General features: G+C 41.5%; 2 long non-coding RNA genes across 3 annotated transcripts in view; both read right to left on the bottom strand.

Moving 5' to 3' along the window:
* LOC134165098 (uncharacterized) overlaps positions 1–22,993 on the bottom strand; it is a 42,033-nt gene that overhangs the window by 18,562 nt on the left and 478 nt on the right. For both annotated transcript variants that reach the window (XR_009965366.1, XR_009965367.1), the window contains exon 2: positions 21,354–21,506. This is a non-coding gene — a long non-coding RNA (uncharacterized LOC134165098). The remainder of the gene's footprint in view (positions 1–21,353; positions 21,507–22,993) is intronic.
* On the bottom strand, positions 15,503–20,119 carry LOC134165099 (uncharacterized). Its single transcript, XR_009965368.1, has 2 exons — positions 18,597–20,119; positions 15,503–16,615 (listed from the first exon to the last, which is right to left on the bottom strand). It is a non-coding gene; the product is annotated as an uncharacterized LOC134165099 (long non-coding RNA).

Below are 22,993 nucleotides of genomic sequence, written 5' to 3'. Positions count from 1 at the left end.
AAAGAGAACTCTGTACTGAGAAAAGCAAGAGTATGCAGGCTTCTGGGAAGCACCATGAACTACACACAACAAGGGAGCTACAACTGCATCCTGAAAGAGCTGACTTATTTCTCTCAGCACCAGTCTTGGGATGTGTGCGACCATATTGCAGTGCTTCACATGAAAAACAAAATATTGGCTCCATATTATTTGGTGTTTTGTGCTGAAGATAAACCAGTAAATAGATTCCTCAGAAATGTTTCTGTTAACACAGTCATGGTCTCATCCGAAGTGAGAGAATATGGGTGCCTGCGAACATGTGCAATGTATATTAACACTGGAGAGATAATTTAATTTGCTTTTCAAAATACTAAAGTATCAACAGCCTGAGCAGCAGATGCTGATGTAACAGAAAGCATATTCAACTGCTAATCACTCTTTATTTTGAATCAGCAAAGTTTCCTGGCCCATTAAACTACAGTTAAGATGTCCCTTAAATAAACAAACAGACACATTATTTTAATTACTTAACACCTCTCTAGTGGGTTGTAGGAAAATTCCACTTTTTAAAATTTGGTGACAGTAACTACAACCCACCAGTACAAAGTTTATTTAAAATGGTTCAGGCTGTTAGTACAGCGGTACTGTGGTGCGCAGTCCCTCTAGAAGACTGAGCTAAGCAGGTGGGAGCTGCACCCTTGCCCATTGAAATGAAGGTAAAAATATTGAAGCCTTGGTCACCAAAAGCGTGCTTATATTATAGTGGGCTCCAGTCTGCTTAATTCAGGGAAGCTCCTGTAGGCACTACATCTCTGGAAAATTGTTAGCCGTCTAAGTTAATCTATATTATAATTTGTTTTACTTTTAGAGCCAACGGAGAGGGGTAATTTTTCAATGGAGATCAGGGAACTGTGTTAGAGAGGAAAATCTGGTGTTCCAGTCTTTGCCCCCAGGTCTGCCTCATCATCATGGAGTGGTCCAGACAAAAGACTATTACAGAAAAGGTCACCATTCCCTTAACGCTCAAGTGCTTGTCCTGAACACAAAAAGTAAAGGAGAAGGCACCATCTTCATTGGGCAATCTGTTCTGATCTTATTTGCACTTGTTGTTAAAATAATATTCATTGCTAATAAAGCTTTAAGCCTTCGCTTTTCTTATGTGTAATTCTTGTGTCTCCTAGATTAAACGGCTTGTAGTTTCCAGTGTTTTGTTCCTGTGATAATGCTTACATGCTGTAATCAAGTCATCTCTCAAAGCAGGGTTAAACTAAACAGATCTCTCTAAATCTCAGGATACTGAAATAGCTTGTAAGGCAGGAACAAATGACGCACTAGAAGCTCATGGTTTTGTCACAAATTCAAAAGACAAAATGTAAAACTGAGCTTTTCCCGTATTTACAGGTTTATTCAGAATTAAGAAAAGTTTTTTATTATTGTTGTTGTTACTCCTACTACTATGATCACCACTACTATTATTGTTGTTGTTCTGGTTGTTAAACATATAGATCTTGATTGATCCTATCACCCAGAACTGCAATAGTTCATTCCAGAATATGCCAACTCAACTGAGTTCGCTACCTTTCCAAGTATCTATTTTTGTGTACCCCTTTCCATTTTTTGAAGGATAGGATTTCATAGGGTTTTAGACCCAACAAAGCCAGCAACGTGGAGCAGGCCTGGAAGTAGGTTCCTCAGCTGGGGCTGGTGATCATATGAGTGGCCACACTAATATAACCTGGTAGCAAAGTGCATAAGACCTGGCTGCATGCCTGGTAAAAGCTTAGGACTGCAGAGGCGAAACAAAGAAATACAGAAGTGAAACCAGGAAAAGGACAGAAAGGCAGTATTCCTCACATGGCCCGGTGCAGGTCTGAACCATTCATATGCCAGCTACTGGAAGAGCTGCTGGCTAGTGGGAATCTTCTCCTTCACAGTGGTTTAGTCATCAGCATTGGGTATTCCCTCTTTCTTACCAGGAGATAGCCTCAGGAGATCCAAATGTCCAGCTACGGAGTATCTGCCACACTCTGGAACAAGGCAGGTAATCCAGCTCATGATGCCACCCACCCATGCTAGGGCAGATGGACCACCTTACCATCTCTACAGTGTATACTGTTTTGCTTGGCCTTCTACAGATACTTTTCAGCATTCCAGGTCCCTTTGGTGTCTCTGCTAAAACATCAACATGGAAATGGGATACAGGTGTACTGCCACCTTGGGAACTGCTACAGAGTGGCCTTCCCCCATAAAACCAGGCCCAGTACCTCCACCCAGCTCCAGTTTGTATGACAGCAAAAAGAACAAGGCAGACCCAAGCAATGTGTAAATGAGCTACCATGAACACGAGTTTGACCTGTGGTCCTGGTTAGCCAACTGCATTTTTGGAACAAATGTAATCTGACAGCAGGGCATTATCCCAGATCAAAATTTGTGTCATGGAGCGCTTGTGTGGTTTTTTTGACCTGGTGCTGGGATTCTTCAAGTTAATAGCACCAACCACAGCCTCGCAGAGAAGAATTATTTAAGGTGAACAAGCCATTGAGGACATCCTGAAACCTGTTCTGATGATGGTGAAAAAGAAAAATCTCTTCTGCTTACCCCAGGAGATATCCAGGGCTTGATTCATTTGCCTAAACACAAGTGTGTTGTCTTGTTGGAGACATCACTGGACATTTGAGATTCATACAGATATGACACAGAACCTATGACAGATACATGTTCTCCTGAAGTGACTTACAAAGGGCAGGTCAGATACACTAGGTTATCCCAAAAGGCACTGATGCTATCCACCTGCTTGGTTGGTGAATTGTCTAACAGCTCATTCGTCTAGTAGCTGGCCAGCTGCATCAGTCTCCTTTAAGTGTGTTGAGTAGGGGGCATCACATAAATATGTGGAGTTGCCTGATTCAGATGAGTCTTCTATGGACTCCAGAAATGTCGGTTGGAAGGGACCTCAAGGGGTGACCTGGTCCAGCTTGAACATCCCAAGTCATAATTCATGGCCACTGCCTGTTACATTATCTAATACTAGTGAAGCTAAGAGAAGAGGATCAACAATTCTCCTACAATGCTGCTTCTCCCTGGAGCAATGGCATGACAGCACAGCCTCCAGCAGACTGACTGTGAAACGCTCCCTAACTCATTCAGAACAGAGCACATGGACACAATATGTTGTCTAAGCCTTTTTTTGATGTGGCAAAACCAGATTTAGCTTAGGCACAGCAAATACAGCTATCTAAGCTGTTTTAAACACGGCACCTACAGCAACCATAAACCTCAAGAACCGCTGTCCTCCCTTCAGCTTTGCCAGAAAGAGTAAGGATTTATTCTGCGATATTTTCTTCACATACCTGTTACTACCCCCGGAGAACAATGACATGAACCCCGTACACTGCTGGAAATCTCCATGTCACCTGTACTGTCATACTGTCATATACTGCAGTTGGTGCAGCAGAGGCCTAAACACATAAAAATGGCCACACAGATCAGGCCAAGACTCATCTGGTGCATTATTTCATCTTTGACATGTGGCCAAAAGGGATGCCTAGGGAAAGATTTACAGAATATGGAAAAATAATAATTTTTTTTTTCTCAGGATAAACACTGAATCTGCCATCGCTGGTGGCCCAGGAAATTCCCAAGCCAGAGGAGATACTTTTGGATTTAATTATAGCACAGAACTCATTATGGACCATTTATACTTCAATCTGTGCACATCCAGATACCTCTGATTCCGACTGGTCAGAGCTGAAGTGTGATCTTGCAAGCCCCTGCCAAATTAATCCAAGTAATCTCTTAATCGTTCTAGACAAACATTGAACCAGGGACTTTACACAGATGTTATGGTTCAAAGCTCCTGGAAAAACACAAGCAGTGGCACATTCTTTGAACACTACCTTATATCTACTCAAAGTACATTCACAGATATTGAGGCCACAATTAATCTGTAGATGGTGCAATCTGATTTCCACTCTAAAAAAGAACTGTATCCAATTATTGCACCCATTATTTGGGGTGTGGAGTCAGTTTGTAGATTAAAGTCCTTTAACACAGGTTTCTACACCTGAGCTGAGTATCTAAATCCATAGGATTTAGGAGTAATGCCAAGTAATTGGCATTACTCACCAATGAAGGTAGTACACACCAAGAGTCTGTTTGCTCTTCAGCTCATTGCAATGAAGAGACCTATACCTGCGGAGCTGAGCAGCTCTCCCAGCCCCACTGGTGACATGGATGACATTGCCACTGCCAGGAACGGGAGCTTGGAAAACTGGCCCACATCTGAGAGTCTTGACCAGCAAGGTGAACCAAAGTGATAAAATCAGCTCCCAGAATGACATCTGAAACTGCCTGAAGTTCCATGTGTTTTTATGACTGAGTATCATCACATCAGCCTGAAGTTTCAAACTATGCAGTTATTAACTTTAGAAAGACTGCTTTCCAAAAGGGTTAATGAGTCATACACTAGCTGCTAGAAATGCCAATCAACAGGGATCAGCTGTAGAATAATTAGATACAGAATGTGAGCATTAGGTATGCACACAAGTTACAAAACCCAGGAGGATAGTGTAAAATTGCAGTTCCTAGGGAGCTGAATCTCTAGAAACTCTTGGTCAAATTACCCCAAATTTGGATCCCTTTCCTTTACTTTCACAACAGGTAACAGTTTTCAATAGAATTCAAATTAACTGATATATTTGTAAGTAGTTGAACCTTTACATAGGCATTCAAGTTTATTGTAACACAGAATCACTCAGCTGAAAATTATTTGACGACTACATCTGGAAAACGCATGTATTTTAGTGACTGATAACATCTGCAGTCACCTAGCAACGGGTTTAGCTTGCACATATGGAAAAAAAAGGAATTAGGCGTAGAAATGCACTGAGAGTGAATATTATAATGTTAGAAAAGGCACTGAGTTCAGAAAAGTATTCCTGTGATTCCAAGGAAGGAATGCCAAGAAGTTTTTCCCACCTCCCTTTTTTTTTGTCATTCACAGACAAATTTATTACAGCTATGGATCTGCAATCACCTCACCACAGAACAGCGTTCATTTGCCTTGGTAGCTAGGTATATTGATTATCTGACTTTCAATCTATTAAGGACAAAATAAATCTATTACAACATAGACTTTAGTTTTGCCTGTGTTTTCTGTGCCTTAGAGAACAGTATTTATTGCTTGTACTGTAGCTAAATAATCTTAACATAAAGCATATTAGCATGTAACGATCAATTAATAGATAACTATTAATATATATGGATACAGTATGTGGCTCTTTTTGCTTGCCTTTATGCTGCGGCACTTCCAACTTCTTTGTATTACATGCAGAATAAATTAAAATATGTACTACTCTTGGAAACAGGCATATGAAAAATTCACAACTGATCACACCTTCTGAGGCTTAGCTATAGCAGGTCTGTGCCTTTCTTCCTAAACACAGAGAAACGACCTTTCAGTTATATACAACACGATTTTCTGCATTTTATGGCCTGTGAGTTTGGTTCTTTGTAGCCTTGCTACAGTGAGCTGAGATAAAACAGCACAGCAGAGATAAAACTTCCATAAGCACATTGTTTCTCTGACCTGCTGACAATACACAATGTCTAATGCAGCTTCAGTTCAACTCATATGCAGCTCTATCACTGAACACACATGTCCATTAGCTTGTTAGGCAGGGTGGGATTCAGCTCTCCCCAGTCCAGACACCAGCATTGCTCAGCCAAGTCATATTTTGTGGTCTACTGCCTGTATTGATTAAACTTCCATTGACTAGAGTGAGTTAAGACACCTATGCCATCTTTAGCAAAGGGGAAAGAATCGTGAATGCTGTATCATGCATGAATAATGAATTCATATTCCTTCCCTGTTTTCTTTTAAGTTTTATACAACATACAAAAGACAAATGTCCCTTCCAGGTCAATGTCTTAGCGGACTGTTAAACAGCAAGTTCAAAGTTGGCTCAATGCATGTTTCAACCCACTGAAATTGTGCATGAACCTTCACTCCCTGTTGGAAAAGGAATTCATCCCTGAAAAAATATGAATGAACATGTAGAGACCTCAAGGTGAAAAACTACCCTCAAAATCTAGCTCACTACTTAGCAGTAGTGAATACAGAGCAGAGGTGGGTAGTTGAGATGTTCCCAAAACCATTGTGAGAAATTGGATGGACTGCTCCAGAACATCTCCATGAGGATTTGGTATTAAAAAAGTTTGCTTGTGAATGGCAGGTAATTTCATTGGCCAAATGTAACTGGTCCTCTTACAATATAACTGTGTTTTCTAGACTTAGAAAGACCACATTTAATTTTGGTTCAGTCTTGTATCTCATCTAAAAAGGAATAAACAGGGATGAATATACTGAATCCATACACAGGAGTCAGGGCCTTATCAAGGCATTATGTGGGCATCAGATGGGAGATTGCAGCACTCAATAAACAGGCAGCATATCATTTGGATATATCCCAATTAATCGGTGTTACTCTGTGTTTCATTTCATACAATCTCCTATAAACCTGCATTCAGGAGAGGAAAAGGCTTGTCCTGAAATTAGTCACTACTTAACACCCCTATCATTTCACTTCATAATCATGCTGCTGCTGTAATGCCCATAAAACTACCTGACAATGGTTAGGTCATCTGATTGATCCTCATTACACTAATTATAAATGTCTCACCAGTGTCTTCTACTTCCCTATCATCAGCTGGGCCAGCCTTCTTTTGTGTTTGGAAGTTCTTGCGGGCAGGAACTAACTCCTGGGAAAAATATCCTGTCTTGCACAACAGGACCTTGACCTTTGACTGAAATGTCTGGACACTGGCTTATTGTCCAGGAACACAAACAGCCTGCATATGCCTGGTCAAAGCCTTCTGGTAAGATAGAATGTAGAAAAGAGCTCCTTCCTATGTGTCGGAACCCACGATAGGAACAAACTGTAAAGGATCTATGAACACGCAGGACTTGCTCTGCTGCTGTTCATTGACATTTTGGGCTTAATTTATCAAAAAGACAGGAAATCTTTACTGAATAAAGTTATAATTCACCTAGAAGAAAGGTGTAGTGCCCTTCTCCAAAATGAAGAAATTAATGAGGAGGATATCCAGACATAGCAGACATAGTATCTTCAATTTTGCTCTTTCCTATCCACATATCTTGACCTTTCTAGCAAACACCTCTCCTATTCTTCCCCCCCCTCCCCCGCACTGCTTATACACTTCCAGGTGTATAACGGCCATGGCAACTTTTGCACATCCACTTGCTAAAACCTCAATGAGGACTCCTAGGGATCCTTTTGCAAACAGCACAACTCGAGGGTTTCCAGCATTCCACCCCCTGTGGCAGGCCTGGGCCAGAGCTCTTGAGAAGAATCATAGAATCATAGAATGGTTTGGGTTGGAAAGGACCTTAAAGTCATCTGGTTCCAACCCCTCTGCCATAGGCAGGGATGCCTCACTCTAAACTATGTTGCCCAAGGCTCTGTCCAACCTGGCCTTGAACACTGCCAGGGATGGAGCATTTACCACTTCTTTGGCATACCCCAGTATAATTTATAAAGGGATGTTCTGGTGTGCTGCAAGGGAGCTGGCTCTGTGCTTGGAGCAGGCAGCCACCTGTGCGCTTGCCCATGTGCTGTGCGGCAGGAGCACAACCTGCCTGCATGTCTGGAGTGCTGCAGAAGTGACAGGTGACAACCCACAGGATTGTGACTTTGAAAGGACATGCCACCAAACACCACCACAATCATTAGGCACTAATGCTACCTGTAGTGCTAGTAGTACTACCTGTAATACCAGTTGCATGTCCTACTCATCAGTGCTGAGTGTGGTCCTGCACAGAGCTGCCTTGATGGCATTGTTCCTCTGTCTTGTACTCCTCTGTGGGAACACGCAAACTGTCTTTCCCTCCAACTCTTCCTGCTTCCTTGCCAGCAGCATTCCTTCCTTTCTTTAATACACAGGAATAACCAGAGGAGCCCAAAATGATCCTGGGTCAGGATGACTGATGGATTTGAGTCCCCACACAAGGAAGCGGAGAGGGCCAGAAGGCAAGTGGTTCCTCATGTTCCCCACGACATCCTGTCCTATGGCTTCCCGTGATGAAGTTTCCAAAGAATAGACTGTGTGTCCCAGCAAGATGAGATTAGCTGATGAGTGAAGGGTTTGGTGAGGAAAGAAAGCTTTCCATCTATGCCCCCAGCCCCAAACGCTTGCTAGCAATTTACCACTATTAATAACACTATAATTAAAAATGCATGAACATATGACAGCAACAGCAGCAGCAACCATGCAGTGCTACTGAGTCCAACCAAAAAACAGGATGAGCACAGGCACAGTTACAATGCAACAACATCCCAGCTCTTCAGAGCATGATCAGAGCTAGTGCATGACTGCACAAAACACAAGTGCCCCAGGTCTGCTCCCGGTTCAGTTCTGCAGAGGATTTCACACATCTGTCTAGGGGAACTGGAGCAAAACCAGAGCCAAAACAACACAGAACTGAACATTCCCAAATTCTGACAGGTCCAAATGAATTTGCCCAGCCTAGAAATCCTAAAGCCAACCTTTTGTGAATTTTGGATCTGGAGATCAAGTCAGAGCTGTACTTCATGGCTTGGTCGTATCTTTAACATACAGAAAAAAAAAATATGCCAGCCCTTAAAGCAGTTTTTGTCTTGCATGACTGCCTTTGTGATTTCAGGACTTCGGTGATGACCAAGACATGGTTGTTACTGACTTGACCTCTCCCAGCGGAGGCGTCTTCTTACCTATGTGTTTCTTTGGGAGGCAATTATTTTCTTCCTGCTTCTGAGGTTTACAATTTTTGAGCTAGTGCTTTCTTTCAAGCTCCCACAACCCTCTCAGGGACCTCTCCAGGTAAAAGCAAATGTTATCTCAAAGGGGTACTGAGGCTTTTATTACATCCTGACTTCACTTCTGTAATTCATTATTTGTTGATCCGCCCGCCATTTCCCTGAGGCATTTGCAGCTTATGTTGAACTTCACTGCTGAAACCTGGGTTTCTGAGCATTTTGCTTCTTTTCTAAGAGAACTTCTCTGATTTCATCCTGATTTCAGATTAAAATTAATTTTCTACTTATCAGATCTCCATGGGTCCTTTCCACTTCTCATAATTTGATTTTCCTATTACTTCATTTGCTGCGTCTCATCTAGTACCAATGTCAGCCTTCTCCGAGTTGCTTTTCAGGTCCCTCTTTCAGCATCAGTGTTACTGGTGAACATCTAGATAACTGCCAAAGTCCCATACTGTGTGCAGGCCTTACAGCAACTGAGTGCCCTTGCGCTCAGTTCAGGTTACCCAATATAGAACTTGGTAAACAGGGAGATTGACCAATACTGGTTCCAGCCTTTCCTTCAATTCTTCTGACAGGTTCTTCTTGCCTTTTACCTCATTTCTCTCTTTGTCCATGATGAACACCTGAGCAAAAGCCAAGCACATTGCTTACTTGTCACATTTGCTGGTATGATGGACAATTTCTGCTTCAGTTGTCTCCACAGGCATATAGATATATATATAACATACTGTGAAATACATAAATGCTAAGCCTATCATATGGATTCTCTAGCAATAGCTGGAGAACCTGAAAAGCTTCATATGGGGAGACAAGACTTGCCTAAGGATAGCTGCCTTGTTGCACACTGAGATTTGCTACAAGCTAATGAGCAAAGTTTAGAAATCCCTGTAAGTTTTGGTGTAAGCTACATGCATAAGGTCAAAGCTTGCCCTCAATTCCACCTCCTTTGTAGAGGTCATCTGCAAAGGGAAGAGAGCACTTTGGTTTCTCTAGGGGAATAGTCAGGTGGCATAAAAGTGGTACTGCTTCCCTCAGCCCTGCTGAAAAGTTGGGTGCATTTGCTGGTGACCCTTGGCTAGGACATCCTCCCAGCCTGTGACCAAGGCTGTTCTGAAACTTCTACTCTGCTCCTAGGAGTGAATGGTGATGGGAAATCAGCTGCACCCTACTTTTTGAGCATGCTGAATTCACTTCAGCAGTGCTTATAGATGATTTAGCTTCTGGAAGGCATTCAGACAGTCCAGGTATGTCTGCTCTCACATGTCCTTTTGATGTCTCCACCTGAGAAGCAGAGTAACTCCACTGGCATGGAGCCAGACCTACACTACCCCTGTTCAACTACTGTTGAACCCAGTGGGTGTCCCCAGCCTATGGCACCAGCACAGGGCATGCATTCCAGAGTGCTGAGCTCGGCGTAAAACCTAAAGGGAGACAGTGGAAGAGAACAGGGAATCCCAGGATGCCATTCCTTAAGCAGGCATATACACGCCACTCTTCAAAGAGGCCTGAAGGATTTCCAGCTGCTGCCCAGAAATCGGGCCCAGGGTAGTCAGACCTGCCATCTGCTCCAACTCACTAGAATGCTAAATATGAGCATTTGGAAACCAGAACAGTTTGCTTCTAACTCTAGAGGCATCTGCTTCTCAACCACACAGAACAAAACCACCCGGGCCATTGATTGTGCCTCCCCAGCGCAAACCCATTCAGCACTTTTTTCACGCTTGGCTGTGCCTCCACGCATGCGGATGCCCACACCCTCCCTCAGGACTGCAGAAGCATCTACCTCTGCCTGCTGTGTTGTGCCTCCACCTCCTCATAAATCATGCCTCTCTCTCCCTTTCCTCACAGAATCCCGACTCTTTCTGGTCCTTGTTGCCAGCACTGCTGAGTTCTGCCTTTCCCTACACTCACTCCACAAAGGAGCAGCCTGTCCATGGAGAGTACACTGAGCACACCTCCAGAATACAGACCTAAAGGCACAAGCAGGGGCATCTCTTCTGTGGCTCCCTAAGGAAAGTGAGGACCACATCACACCACAGGCATCTACCCTGGCATGCCCTGACAGCCAAGCAGAGAAACGATGTGAGATGATCATCCTGCACCGAGGGGTTGGCAGGATTCCTTAGCTCTGTTTCCGGATTTTGTAACATTTGGATGGCTTAGTAAAGACAGTGAAAGTCTGATTTCAAAAGCTGGCTGCATTCCACAGGAAAACACTTTTTAAATTAGCCTTTTTTTAAATCACGCTTTTACATTTCAATGGCTCCTGTATTGGCAGCAGCTGGGATTAGCACCTAACTCCTGACCTGGTTTGAATAAACTGAATGCTTACTGATCAGTCCATTTCCAGTCTTCGCATGGAAGCAAAATACAACAGTGAGTGGTAAAAGGTACCTACGAAAGCTTTGGGGGCTTTGCCTTGATGACATCAATTTTTAGCATTTAGGCATAACATTTAAAAATATATGTAGGTCAGCTCTGGGTCTTGCTTAAAGTCCAGAAGAAGATTTTCTACTAGTTTACATGAAATTAAAGTTCAATGAATTATCATTGGTGTATCAATATCTTCCAATTTGTATCCAGCATTAGCATTGCTAATAATTTTATGGTAAATGCTATGATCTATAAAAGGATTTTTACATTCAACTTACCATCAGAATATGACACTGTAAAATGTTTCTGGGTGATACATGTACAGATTAGACCTCACAAGTGTGAAACCTCAGCATGTTTATGCAGAACCTAAGTAACAACCCAAAAGTAATGTTTTCACATTTCATTCCTTAACCCAGTTTTGTCTTATTTTGGGGATACATGCACAATTTTTTAAAGCCCGTATTTGGCAGAACTGCATTTCTTTGTTGCAAACAGTTGAAATAACTATTCCAGCACCATGAAGTTGTCATTCATTAGCTTGGACTTTAGTTGATTTTAATTTTTATTTCAGATATCCCCAATATAAACAGCCTTGGTAACATATGGGTAGTATCCTACATTTAGGCAGACCTGCCACTCTTGCCAGAGAAAAGGTGGTTCAAGAAGTCCAGTAATCTTGCCCTGACTTCACTTTCCCTTTTGCCACTTGAGGCCACTTGCACAGCAGACAGCTGCATTGGTACCCACAGTACCAATGTGTACTCTGTGTGTAACCTTTGTGCTCTGCGCCAGCCAAAATCCTGGAGGGATCTGGCCCAGGCTCGTGTATCATAAAGCAGACTATTAATTCCAGCTACCAACAAAGAAAAGAAGAAAGCAAACAAGGAATGCAGCCTGGGAAGGAAGCCCCTTGTAATCATAGAATCATAGAATAGTTCAGGTTGGAAGGGACCTTAAAGATCACCTTGTTCCACTCCCCCTGCCACAGGCAGGGACACCTTTCACTAGGTCAGGTTGCTCAAAGCCCCGTCCAACTTGCTCTTGAACCCTGCCAGGGATCCATAACCTCTCTGCCCAACCTGTAGCTGTGCCTGGGACTACCACAACCCACGTGCGGGACCTTGCACTTGGCCTTGCTGAACTTCATGAGGTTTACACTGGCCCACCTTTCCAGCCTGTCAAGATCTCTCTGGATGGCATCACTTCCCTCCAGTGTGTCAACCGCACCACACAGCTGCAGTTTTTACACCTGTTTTGCAATGCTGCAGTTTTTACACCTATTTATGTACCATCAGTTGCTCAGGGTTGTGCCTACAAATACAGACTAGCATTTAACTTGAATGGGCCTGAAAAAGAGCGGAGGGATAGTAAAGCAGTGGTGAAAAACTCAGGCATCATTTTTTAAAGTGTGATGCCACAGAGACTTGATATCTTATGGCATTTCCTCATTCATTCATTCATTCATTGTAAGGGGAATTTTTCACCCATCTTTTCCTTCCTGTCTACAGCATGAACCACAGCACCGTGCTGCAGTCATCTAACGAAAGCTATGCAGATCTCACCATGGATACCCATTTAAATAGAGAAGTCACAGGACTATTGCTATTTGTGTGCCTGAATGGAAGTCCATTGTGGGGTGTTTTTTTTTTCTCCAGTGAAGCAGAACAAACCCTTCTTTTTCTTTGTTTATATGAGGTGAAAAAACATACTGAGAGATAAAAACTCTTAGCGGTAGTCAGTTCCTGCTCACTTTGAGAACATCTGGGAACACAGAGACAGTCCATCTGTCCTGCTCCTACACTTAGAAAACACACCTGTGTTATTACATACCCTTCTCATTTGTTTTGTCTGATCACACCTCATGCTGTAGTCCCTTGTGGTCAAGGACTGTTTTTTTATTGCATCTGCCTTTAGAGAAGAACCATCAACTATCAGGCACTACTCAAATACCATTTTTTTGATATAGAATATCATGCATAGATATGAAAACTTTTTAGTTGAGATATTGAGTGAAACCTCAGAAGACCTCAGTCTTTCCTCAAGGACCTGTGTCACCATTGGCACACATCACACAATCTCACAGAATCACATAATGGTTTGAGTTGGAAGGGACCTTTAAAGATCATCAAGTTCCAACCTCCTGCCATGGGCAGGGACACTTTCCACTGGCCTTGAACGCTTCCAGATATGGCGCATCTACAGCTTCTCTGGGCAACCTCTTCCCATGCTGCACCACTTCTTTACACTTTGGCTGTCTGTATTTTTAATTTGTTTTGCACCAGTGTCCTTGTCAGAGACAAGGTGCTCCTTGTGTTTGTGGTGTATAAACACATAAGCCAAAGATAGTCCTTGCTTCCCACACGCTTGGAAAGAAACTCTCTCTGAGAACATGCAAGGCCAGTAGCTCTGCAGGTGACCTAACCCTGCCGTGCCTCACGGCATCAGCTGACATCTTCTGGTGCTGAACCAACTCTGGTGTCCACACAATGAGCACTGGCTTTATGCGTCTACTCAGAGGGGGCACGCTTGCTCAGAGCAAATCTGAAACCTACACTCTCACATGCATCTTCAGCTCATGTTAAGACCTCTAATTTTTAAAAGGAGGATAAAGCACTTTTACAGTGTCAGGAATCAACCAATTTTGTAACTATTTTCCTAAAGAACACGAAGATAAGTCTTCTCTTGGGGCACATCTTAAACAACACTAATATTCCACTTGCAGATCGATTAAGAGACCTGGTAGGTATCCACATGTGAATTGGATATCCAAGCCTTTGTTACAGTCAGTGGAGCCCAGAGATCTGCTCACCTCACCCTGAAGCAGACCTCTCAGCACACAAACCAGCTGGTTAAGCATAGATATCTAGTGCCAGCTTGGCCTGTGATATCCAAGACATTTACACAGCATTGCCAAATACTAAACATGACCTTCCTCCTTCTGATGTGGCAGTTGGAAGTTGGGGCCTATTATAGGGCGTCTCAAATGGCACTAGACAAATATATGTGGGCCACTGAAGCAGTCAGGTTGATAGCTCTCCACGTTTCACTGCCTGTGATAGGAGTTCAGCTACATCTCACATACTGACACTTACTCCATCAGATAAAAGTCACCCTGAGCGTCACATCAGAAGAGGACACTGTCAATTTTTTTCCTTCTCGAAGGGTGGAAAGTTTGGCTCCAAGTTCCAAATCAGCTTCTCCCAGAGCATCTTTCCTGTCAGAGGACATCAAGGCCAGGCTGGAAAGAGCCTTGGGTGACTTGGTTTAGTGTGAGGTGTCCCTGCCCATGTCAGGGGTTTGGAACTAGATGATCTTAAGGTCCTTTCCAACCCAAACCATTCTGTGATTGTATGATTCTATGGGGCTCACCCAGCTTCTCGTGACTTTCCATACCTCCAAGCAGCATCCAGCCTGCCTTTAGTTGATGTGCTGACATGGTTTTGCATACTGTTAGAATATATTTAACTATAAGGTAAGCTGCTGGAAAGGAACAATATTTATCCAGGGCTCAGCACCTTTCAGGCTTTCTCATTGTTTACATTGTGTTTATATTGCTCAGTGGTGCCAATCAGGGTAAGTATTTATTGCTGCAGGGTGTTTACTGCTTTATATCTGAATATAGATTCTGCCATGAAGAGCTTACAATTTAATTAGAAAACATGATGCCAAGAGTTTAAAAGAAAGAAAGTTGATGAGCAAAAGAGGTACCAGTACTAATCACAAAGGCAGGAGAAACAAAATATTTTTTTATCCCACTCTGTTTATTTTTTAGAATTGCATGTTTTTCAGTTAAAAACAAAACAAAACAACAAAACAAATCCTTCATGCTTCATCTTTTTGCCCGTCCTGGTTCCCAATGCAATTTGTATTTCTCAGTAGAAAGATTGCATTTTAAATAATTTTAAGTATCTTCTTAACCCTATTTAAGATTCTTTTTTATTTGTTTGTAACTTCCATCTGCTTACATACCATTAGTTCAGGTCTGCCTATCACAAGATTGGGGCTGGATTATCAGCAGGAACATACACGGCCTTTTCTTCCCTAATAGTCTACAAAGTGAGGGAGGTCAAACTCATCCATTTTGCCTCATTCTCTTGGTTTATTTGCCTGCCTGCAATCCAGCCTCCAGTACGGACCACATACCAACATGCAGGTTTCCTACTGGCCTCTCAGCAAGATCTTATCTGGATTTCCTGGGATCATCTGCTGTGTTGTCTTGGGACATCACCCACCATTATCCCACACACTCCTTCTCAGTGAGATGCAGCTCACCTCTATCTGCCACCTAACTCACTTCATAGGATCCAAGGACACACTTCCTCATACACAGATCACTTTTACCATTCATTTTAAAAGATAGTTTGTGTATCTCTGCAAGATAAACCCACTTAATACTCCACGAAAATCAGAAACACGTGACTAAAATACTAGCCATATTACAGCAGACACCAAAATGTGCTACTACTGTGCAACGTGTAGAAGAGGTGCTAGAACTGCAAAACGCATTAAAGAGAACATTAAGCTGTTTTAAAAATCACCATGTACTGAAAACCACACTTTAGATGTATACTACATGTATCTGCACAGTTCATGTCCTGTTCAAATGTCACAGCCATACTCTCAGAGCTCTTCTCTCTCCAGGCACAGAGGAGGCACAGAAGGCTGGAGGGAAACACTTTGCTCCTGTGCCAGAAAGCCACTTGTGAAGAAAACATCTCTCAGATGTGTAGGTCATATAGCATTTGTCTCACCTGGGCTCACGTTTTCACTACCAGGCACTGGCCTTTGCCAGCCAGTGTGGCAGTAAGGCAGAATATTTTCTGATGCACATATTTGTCCAGTAAACACTGAACCACATGCACATTTCACAGAAGCCACTAGGTAAGCTGCCAGCCCCAGACCTAACTCAGAACTGGCCTAGCCAAGAGGAAAAACAGCATAAACATGTATTTTTCACTACTGGGTAGTTCTCATGATGAGTTTATCCACCCGTAGTAACACCAAAAAGGATGTGTGATCCAAGCTTTAGTTACAGTCAGTGGAGTCTAGAGATCTGCTTACCTCACTCTGAAGCAGACCTCTCAGCACACAAACCAGCTGTTAAGCATAGATGTCTAGTGCCAGCTTGGCCTATGATATCCAAGACATTTACACAGCATTGCCAAATACTAAACACGACCTTCCTCCTTCTGATGTGGCAGTTGGAAGTCGGGGCTTATTACTGGGCATCAGTGTAGCTTCAGCTCCGAAGTTAATCCATTACCACCAAGTGCTTGGCCCTGCTCAACCTGTGGATGATTTAATGGAGTTGGTGTCGATGCTGCTGGAGCTGGTGTTGAAGACAAGAGAATAAACTAACCCCCTGCCTCCTTAGAGATGGTTACTTTAGCAAGAGTTCTCTGAGTCTTGGAGCAGCCAGAAGCTTGAGCTGATCTTCAACTTCCCTGTTGTAGATGGGGAAACAGATGAGTCAAAAATTTTTATGAGAGCAACAGCAATTTATATCGGTAAACACTTCCTCTGAAAAATATCCTGAGGATCAAGGACCTTTGGTTAGGAACATGTTTCAGATGCCAGGAACACCACCTGAAGCTTAAACTGAGAAGAAAGCATTGTGACTTCTCAAGTAAGATTTAACTGATCTTTCTGAGCATTAGAAAACAACTGGTGTGGAAACCTTCCCTCTTACTGGAATCTTTCTGAGGCTGAAAACCAGAAATGAATCTCCAGGTCATGGAAAAGGGCTCTGCAACAGGGAAGAGAGGTCATAAGACTGTATTGAGTAAATCATCTTGACAATTTCTCATATTCAGCAGCATGAAGTGATTTTTTTTACAGGTCTCCAGAGAGTCATCATCTTCTCCGACTGAGGGGAAGAGGTGTGAAGAACAATCAGACATGACTTTACAAAGTTTCAACAGTTAATGGTCTTTTCTTCTGGAATCATTGCTTCTTTATCTGAGGGCCTGCTTGCTTTTGCAGAGCACAAGTCAGAGAACCCAGTTAGAGTGTGTATATGGTATACTGTATCTATAAATTAAGGACATAAAATATCTGAAGATCAAACAGCAGAGGTTTCTTTTAAATAGATTAACCCTAAGTAACTATGATGTATGGCAATTTAGAAGTATTTACAAGTAAAGCTAGCCAAGTGCAAGACATAAAGCCACTCTGCCCCTCCACCCTGGTGACAAACGTAGAGATCCTCTTAAGAAGGAGCTCAGAGACAACCAGCTCTGCTCTGACCCTCCTTTCCCCTATTCTCCTTAGGATGATTATAGGGAACTTGGATCTGGTTTATCAGAGGCCAAGCAGAGACTAGTGAGCATTTCTGGACAAAAAAAAACAAAACAAAACAAAACATCTATCTCAAAATACATGTGCAAGTGCAGGTTAAAATTTATGGTAAAATTATTTAATATAATTAATTAAAAGTATTCATGCATGATCTGTAGATTTTTAGGACTGGATGTTATTGATTCCTACTGACTACAGACCCTGCTTTCATGTGATTAATTTTTGTGATGCATAAATTGCCATTATCTGTTCTTATTTACATAGCAGAGTACAGGTGATCTACAACAGAATTAGCTTTTAGACATTTCAGCATGTGAAGAATGACACTTTTTTTTGACTTATCTAATAATCACCTTCAGCTCTGCAGCTTCAGGAGCAATAAGCCTATAATTCAAAAGGATGTGTGAAATGAAATAAACCAAAAATGCTTCAAGTCATGACTGATGAATACAACAAATTGGGTTCACCTGCCACCTTTCCTGCTATCCTCCATAATCACCTCTTCTAGCTCAAGTACTTTGCATCACTAAGAAAGATGTCACCTCATAATCCAGCCATAAGGTGTAAAGCTCTCAGAAGAATCCCTTTTGTTGGATATAATTAATTATAAGCAGTAGAGTGGATCATTTCTTGAAGTTGTGAAAAAAAAACCAAGGCCAGGAACAATCAACTTGGGCTGAAATGAAGTGTCAGACACTGTACACCCAGTACTTTCAGAAAGGATACATCCTCTTCTTGCTTGGACTGAGCAGTTTGAGTGCATCTGAAGACGAGTGAAGCACAGTTGCCTGGAGCCAACTCTTCTTGGCATGGTCTGGGTAGTCCCTTCCCAACTACACCAGCTACTACTGGTCTCAAAGGACTGTGGCAGCAGCTGGAAATCACCAGCACTGAAAGGGTGTTTTGGATACACTCCTTTCTATCCAGTGATGCAATGACCCTAGAAAGGACTAGTGTTAAAGAGATTACTGCAACCCACTATGCCCCTAGGAACAAGCTCCTGATATAAAGGACTATCCAGCATGCTGACACTAAAGCATCTCTCAGACCCTACAACTAGACCACAGTATTTCAAAGTAATTTTTAAACTTGTAATAGTCACTGGTTTATGGCATTTGAAATACTAACCTGTGTCTGAATTTCTTGTATATTTACCACAGTCTCCATCAAGTGCTTTTTATTATAAATCTGAAACTTTTAGCCACATCATTATAGATGACCTGTCTTGTATCCAATACACATATGACATAGCAGCCTGCAGCAGTCTTCTTCTATGGTGTTAAGAGTAAATTTACCCCCTCAGCATCCCACTGTTGTAGGTATTTGATGGAGATGGAGACGAAGGAGAAACCCAAAGGTGCCTAGCCGAAGGAACATCAGTTGCACCATGCAAGTTACACATGAAATCATGACTCTGAAGGGCAAAGGACAACATACTTCTTCCCTTCCTCTGTCAATACAGTCTTGCCTTTCTGGTCACGAACCAGGCTGCACTTGTCATCACGCTGTGAGTACAATCTCTTGAAGTCCAACCTGTACAGCTCTATTACACAAATCACACTATCCCAGCCTCATAATCCATCCACAGCTCAATTTGATAGGGAAAAAAATAAAAATCTCCTTCTCCCCTGTACTAATTCAGACACTTGTGTGTAAATACATGCATGAGTAGGACACCCACCCATCACAGATTAATGACACATCTACCATCTGAAAACATCCATTTCTGTAAAAGATAAGGTGAGGACTCCAATCTCCCTGTCCTTCAACACTGCACAGACATTTATACGATGAGAATGGAGTAGCTCTATAGCCAAGCAGCAATACAGTTTCCAAGTTCAAATGAACATTCAAGCAAGCAGAGAATCTGCTAACTCTTCATTACTAAGCTTTACCATTTCCAGATGCGTTGCTTTATCCACCAAGGAATACACACCCATGAATAAGAGCTAAAGGATCTTCACTATTGCTATAACTGAACAAATACACTTCTGATTGTCTTTAGAACCATCTGCAGTTCTGTGTCACAGACAGATATTTGATGCAGGGTTAAAGCAGCTTCTCCAAGTAAATAGAAAATTTAGGAGAGCTCTGTGATTTAAATTGTGTTCTATGTTAATAGCACTGCATAATATTTAGTGATATGACTAATGCTAGATTCAGGGAAAAGTGTTGTTTTAGAACCACATTTTTTGTAATGAATGTTTTATTTGGCCTGAATAAACTTAAAAAAAGAGACACTTCCTGAATTCTACATTTGGTCTTTTTGTACATCATAATCTGCTGTGACAGGCCATTACAAAGCCTATCTGATGATAAATTGACTAATGGCCAAATAAAATGTTGATTTCAGTCAAAGACTACATTTTTCTTGAATAATTGGAAAAAAAGGTGCCACACATATTTCTATAGAGGCTATTTCCTTATGTTTCAAATCTTAAATATTTGTTATTATCTTTCACCTTTTCAACCCGGCTCACTATTGTGCCTTACACAATCTATGCACATCTATGTACAACTAGAAACATTTGATACTGCTATCTTTGCAAATCACTCATCTAGTAGCCTGAAAACTTCCATGCAATTTTCCTCACAGATCTCCAACATATTTGAGAATGAGAGAATCAAAAATGCATCCAAAAGCAAAAATTGGAAACAGAAAATCTTTTTACAATCTATGAGAATAACAGCAGGAAATACAATCAAAGACACTCATGTTTGAAATGGGAAGCTTGGGGAATTAAATATATGCATATGTATATTCCACACTGAATCTTAGCATAGGGCTCAAGAGGACAGAAATAAAAAATTACAGTACTTTATCAGAGCATACACAACTTCTGCACAGTTACAACACTGAGCTCAAACATCTTCATACCTTAGTTTGCTACCTGTTAACTGGGCATAAATACATTTATATTTCACACAGTGGTTACATTGAGTTGGTTTCAGCTCCCTTTGGAAAATTCTTATTCAGCCACAAAATTTACATAAATTATATGATTCCCATTAAGGTCTAGTTAGATTTTAAAAATGGGTTCATGCTACAGAAACAAATATTGTCACAGACAAACAATAACTAAATCGAAGACAGCATATTGTACAAACCCAGAATGTGAGAGATCTGTTTTCAAGTCCTGGCTCTGCAACAGACCTGCTCCATACAGACAAAGTAAGGCCTCTATACTAGTGTCTTGGTTTCAGCTGTAACAGTTATTTTGCCCGTTTGATGATAGTGTAAAGTGCATGAAATAGAATGGTTATTTCCAGAGTTGTGATTATGCCCAATTAAAAGTAATTATTACTGTTAAACCATCTCCTCAAAGTTTGTAATCAGCTGCAGTTAACAATGGTTTTAATATTCACGGTACCATCTTCAGCTTAGACTTTTTTACCCCATGTTAATGAAAACCAAGGTTTTACAAGGGTGGGCACTCATGCCACAACTTTATTTTAAAATGGTCCCTATGTCTTAAAGAAATCTGACTAACCTGCTGAAGGAACAAGGCTGGAAGGAACAATCTAGTCCTGTTTCAGTGTAATTTTTATTATGTCACCCAAGTGCTTCACAAACTTTAATGAATTGTTCTCTATGCTCTTTTGAGGAAGGAAATATTATCCTTTGCATTATACTTAAAGGAAATCATAAAGACTGTAAAGTCCAAGCATTGCAATGTTTTTAGTGACTTCTAAGGGTCTGAGTTTCTGACTGCTCAATTCTAGGTTTAGCTTCCAGGAATACTGTATTTTTTGCAGTTCCTTTTTGTAAGGAGTTACCTTCTTAAGTATACCAAATACCTCATTCTTTGTTGCTGAACTAGGACTCCCAATTGAAGAAAAAAAAACCCAACTTATAAATCACTAATATACTGAGAAGTAACTTACAGAATCCCTTCTACATCTGTTTGACCACAGATCAAGAAAGAACCAACTACATCTTAGTCTCATCTTGCCTGATGTTTGTGGACTCACAATCCTGTTGTTCACACACATTGTTCCTTCAGAGATTCATTCTCTCTGCAGACTGCTGAGTTTGAGCTGTAGAAGAAACAGGAGTAGTTTGTATTACCACACAGCATCCATTGCTGATTTGTAATATTTTACTCATATCTGTGCACACATTCCTCAGCTAGCAGCGTACCAAGGAAAATTGTCAAATCTCTTTGATCTCAGCAGCATGCCTTTAAGAATTGGAAGCATTCACTGATGAAGTTCTATATCCCCCACCCTCAGAAGAGAATTAGAAGTGGCCCAAGCAAGTAGAAAATTCCCATTACTTTATGGAAAAAGTGCATTATTTTCACTGTTAACCACAACAAAAGTTAACAATAGGAAATAAAAATCATAGAATCATAGATACATATTGACATGTTTATCAATAAGTAACAACTTTATAACATTGGGCTTTTAAAAAATTTAGTCTAAAGGTATTCTTTTCCTTTAATAACACAGATAAGCTGCTTTGGGGAAAAAATCCAAAACAACAAACTCTATCCATTAAAGAAAACTCTCTCCTACCATGAGGCTGTTTCCATGTGCTGATCTTTAATGGGAATCAGTCATTTTCTCTCTCACACACTCCTTCAGTTACAGAAAGGGAGAAGATGAGCTCTGCAGTCATAAACCCTGAGACAGCAGAGGGAATGATACAGTGCAGTGTTATTAGTCTGATGGATTTGGTTTTCTTTCCAAGTGTTGCATGGGAGTATGGCTTCGGGAAGAGGTGAAGACTGTATGTCTAAAGGGTATCCGGAACTTTGAGGCTCCTCTAAAACAAGGATATAATGGGACTCATGATGTTTACCAGCTTAAAATTAGATGTTTCTTCTTCATTCTAAGAAGAGAACTGTAGTCTGCTGAAAAGCATCAAAGAATAAAATCCCTATGCTCAAAGCTAAGTTTTATTCCTTTTCCTCATCAGGCTCTATGCTAGCCATCTTCCTTTGCTCAGCATTTCTTCCTCATAACAGTTCCGAAACAACTTACTGTGGAAAAAAACACCACCACCTGTGTTTGAAGCACTTACTTCCTGAGGCACACTTCCCTCAGATGAATGGTAAAGCTTCACGTCAGATGAGCCCTAATTTCATTTCAGGTACTATGGCATACTTTATTTCCTCTGTTACCTAGGGATTTGGAACAATACAGTAACCTCAAAAAACATTCCAAAGGAAACTTGGGTGTGTTTTAGGTCTCCGAAGTTAACTGCAGTATTGTCTCCATGGGGATTTCTAGCAGGCAGAACTACGATTCTTCATCAGTAAGGATTAGAAACAGGGTCAGAAGGCCCCATCTGGATTGATTTCTGAGATGCAAAGATGGGCAGCAATGCATAGTACAGGTAATTACATTGTAAGGTGATGTAGCTTTGCCATGTTTGAGGTAAAAGGCAAGCTGAGGACTGGGAGTAATCCTGAAAGACGATTCTTTCTAGTGTTTTTTGTTCGTTTGTGGCTTTTTAAGTCCTTAGAAGAAACCGCATGTTTTCCATTTGCCTCATTAACTGTAGTTAAAAACAAATTATG

Source organism: Pezoporus occidentalis, unplaced genomic scaffold (genome assembly GCF_034315485.1).
Source record: "Pezoporus occidentalis ecotype Australia unplaced genomic scaffold, CSIRO_AGI_Poc_V1 ctg23, whole genome shotgun sequence".
In the NCBI taxonomy this organism is placed as follows: Eukaryota; Metazoa; Chordata; class Aves; order Psittaciformes; family Psittacidae; genus Pezoporus; species Pezoporus occidentalis.
Note: the sequence above shows the minus strand (reverse complement) of the source record. Positions and strands in the feature narration are given on the sequence as shown.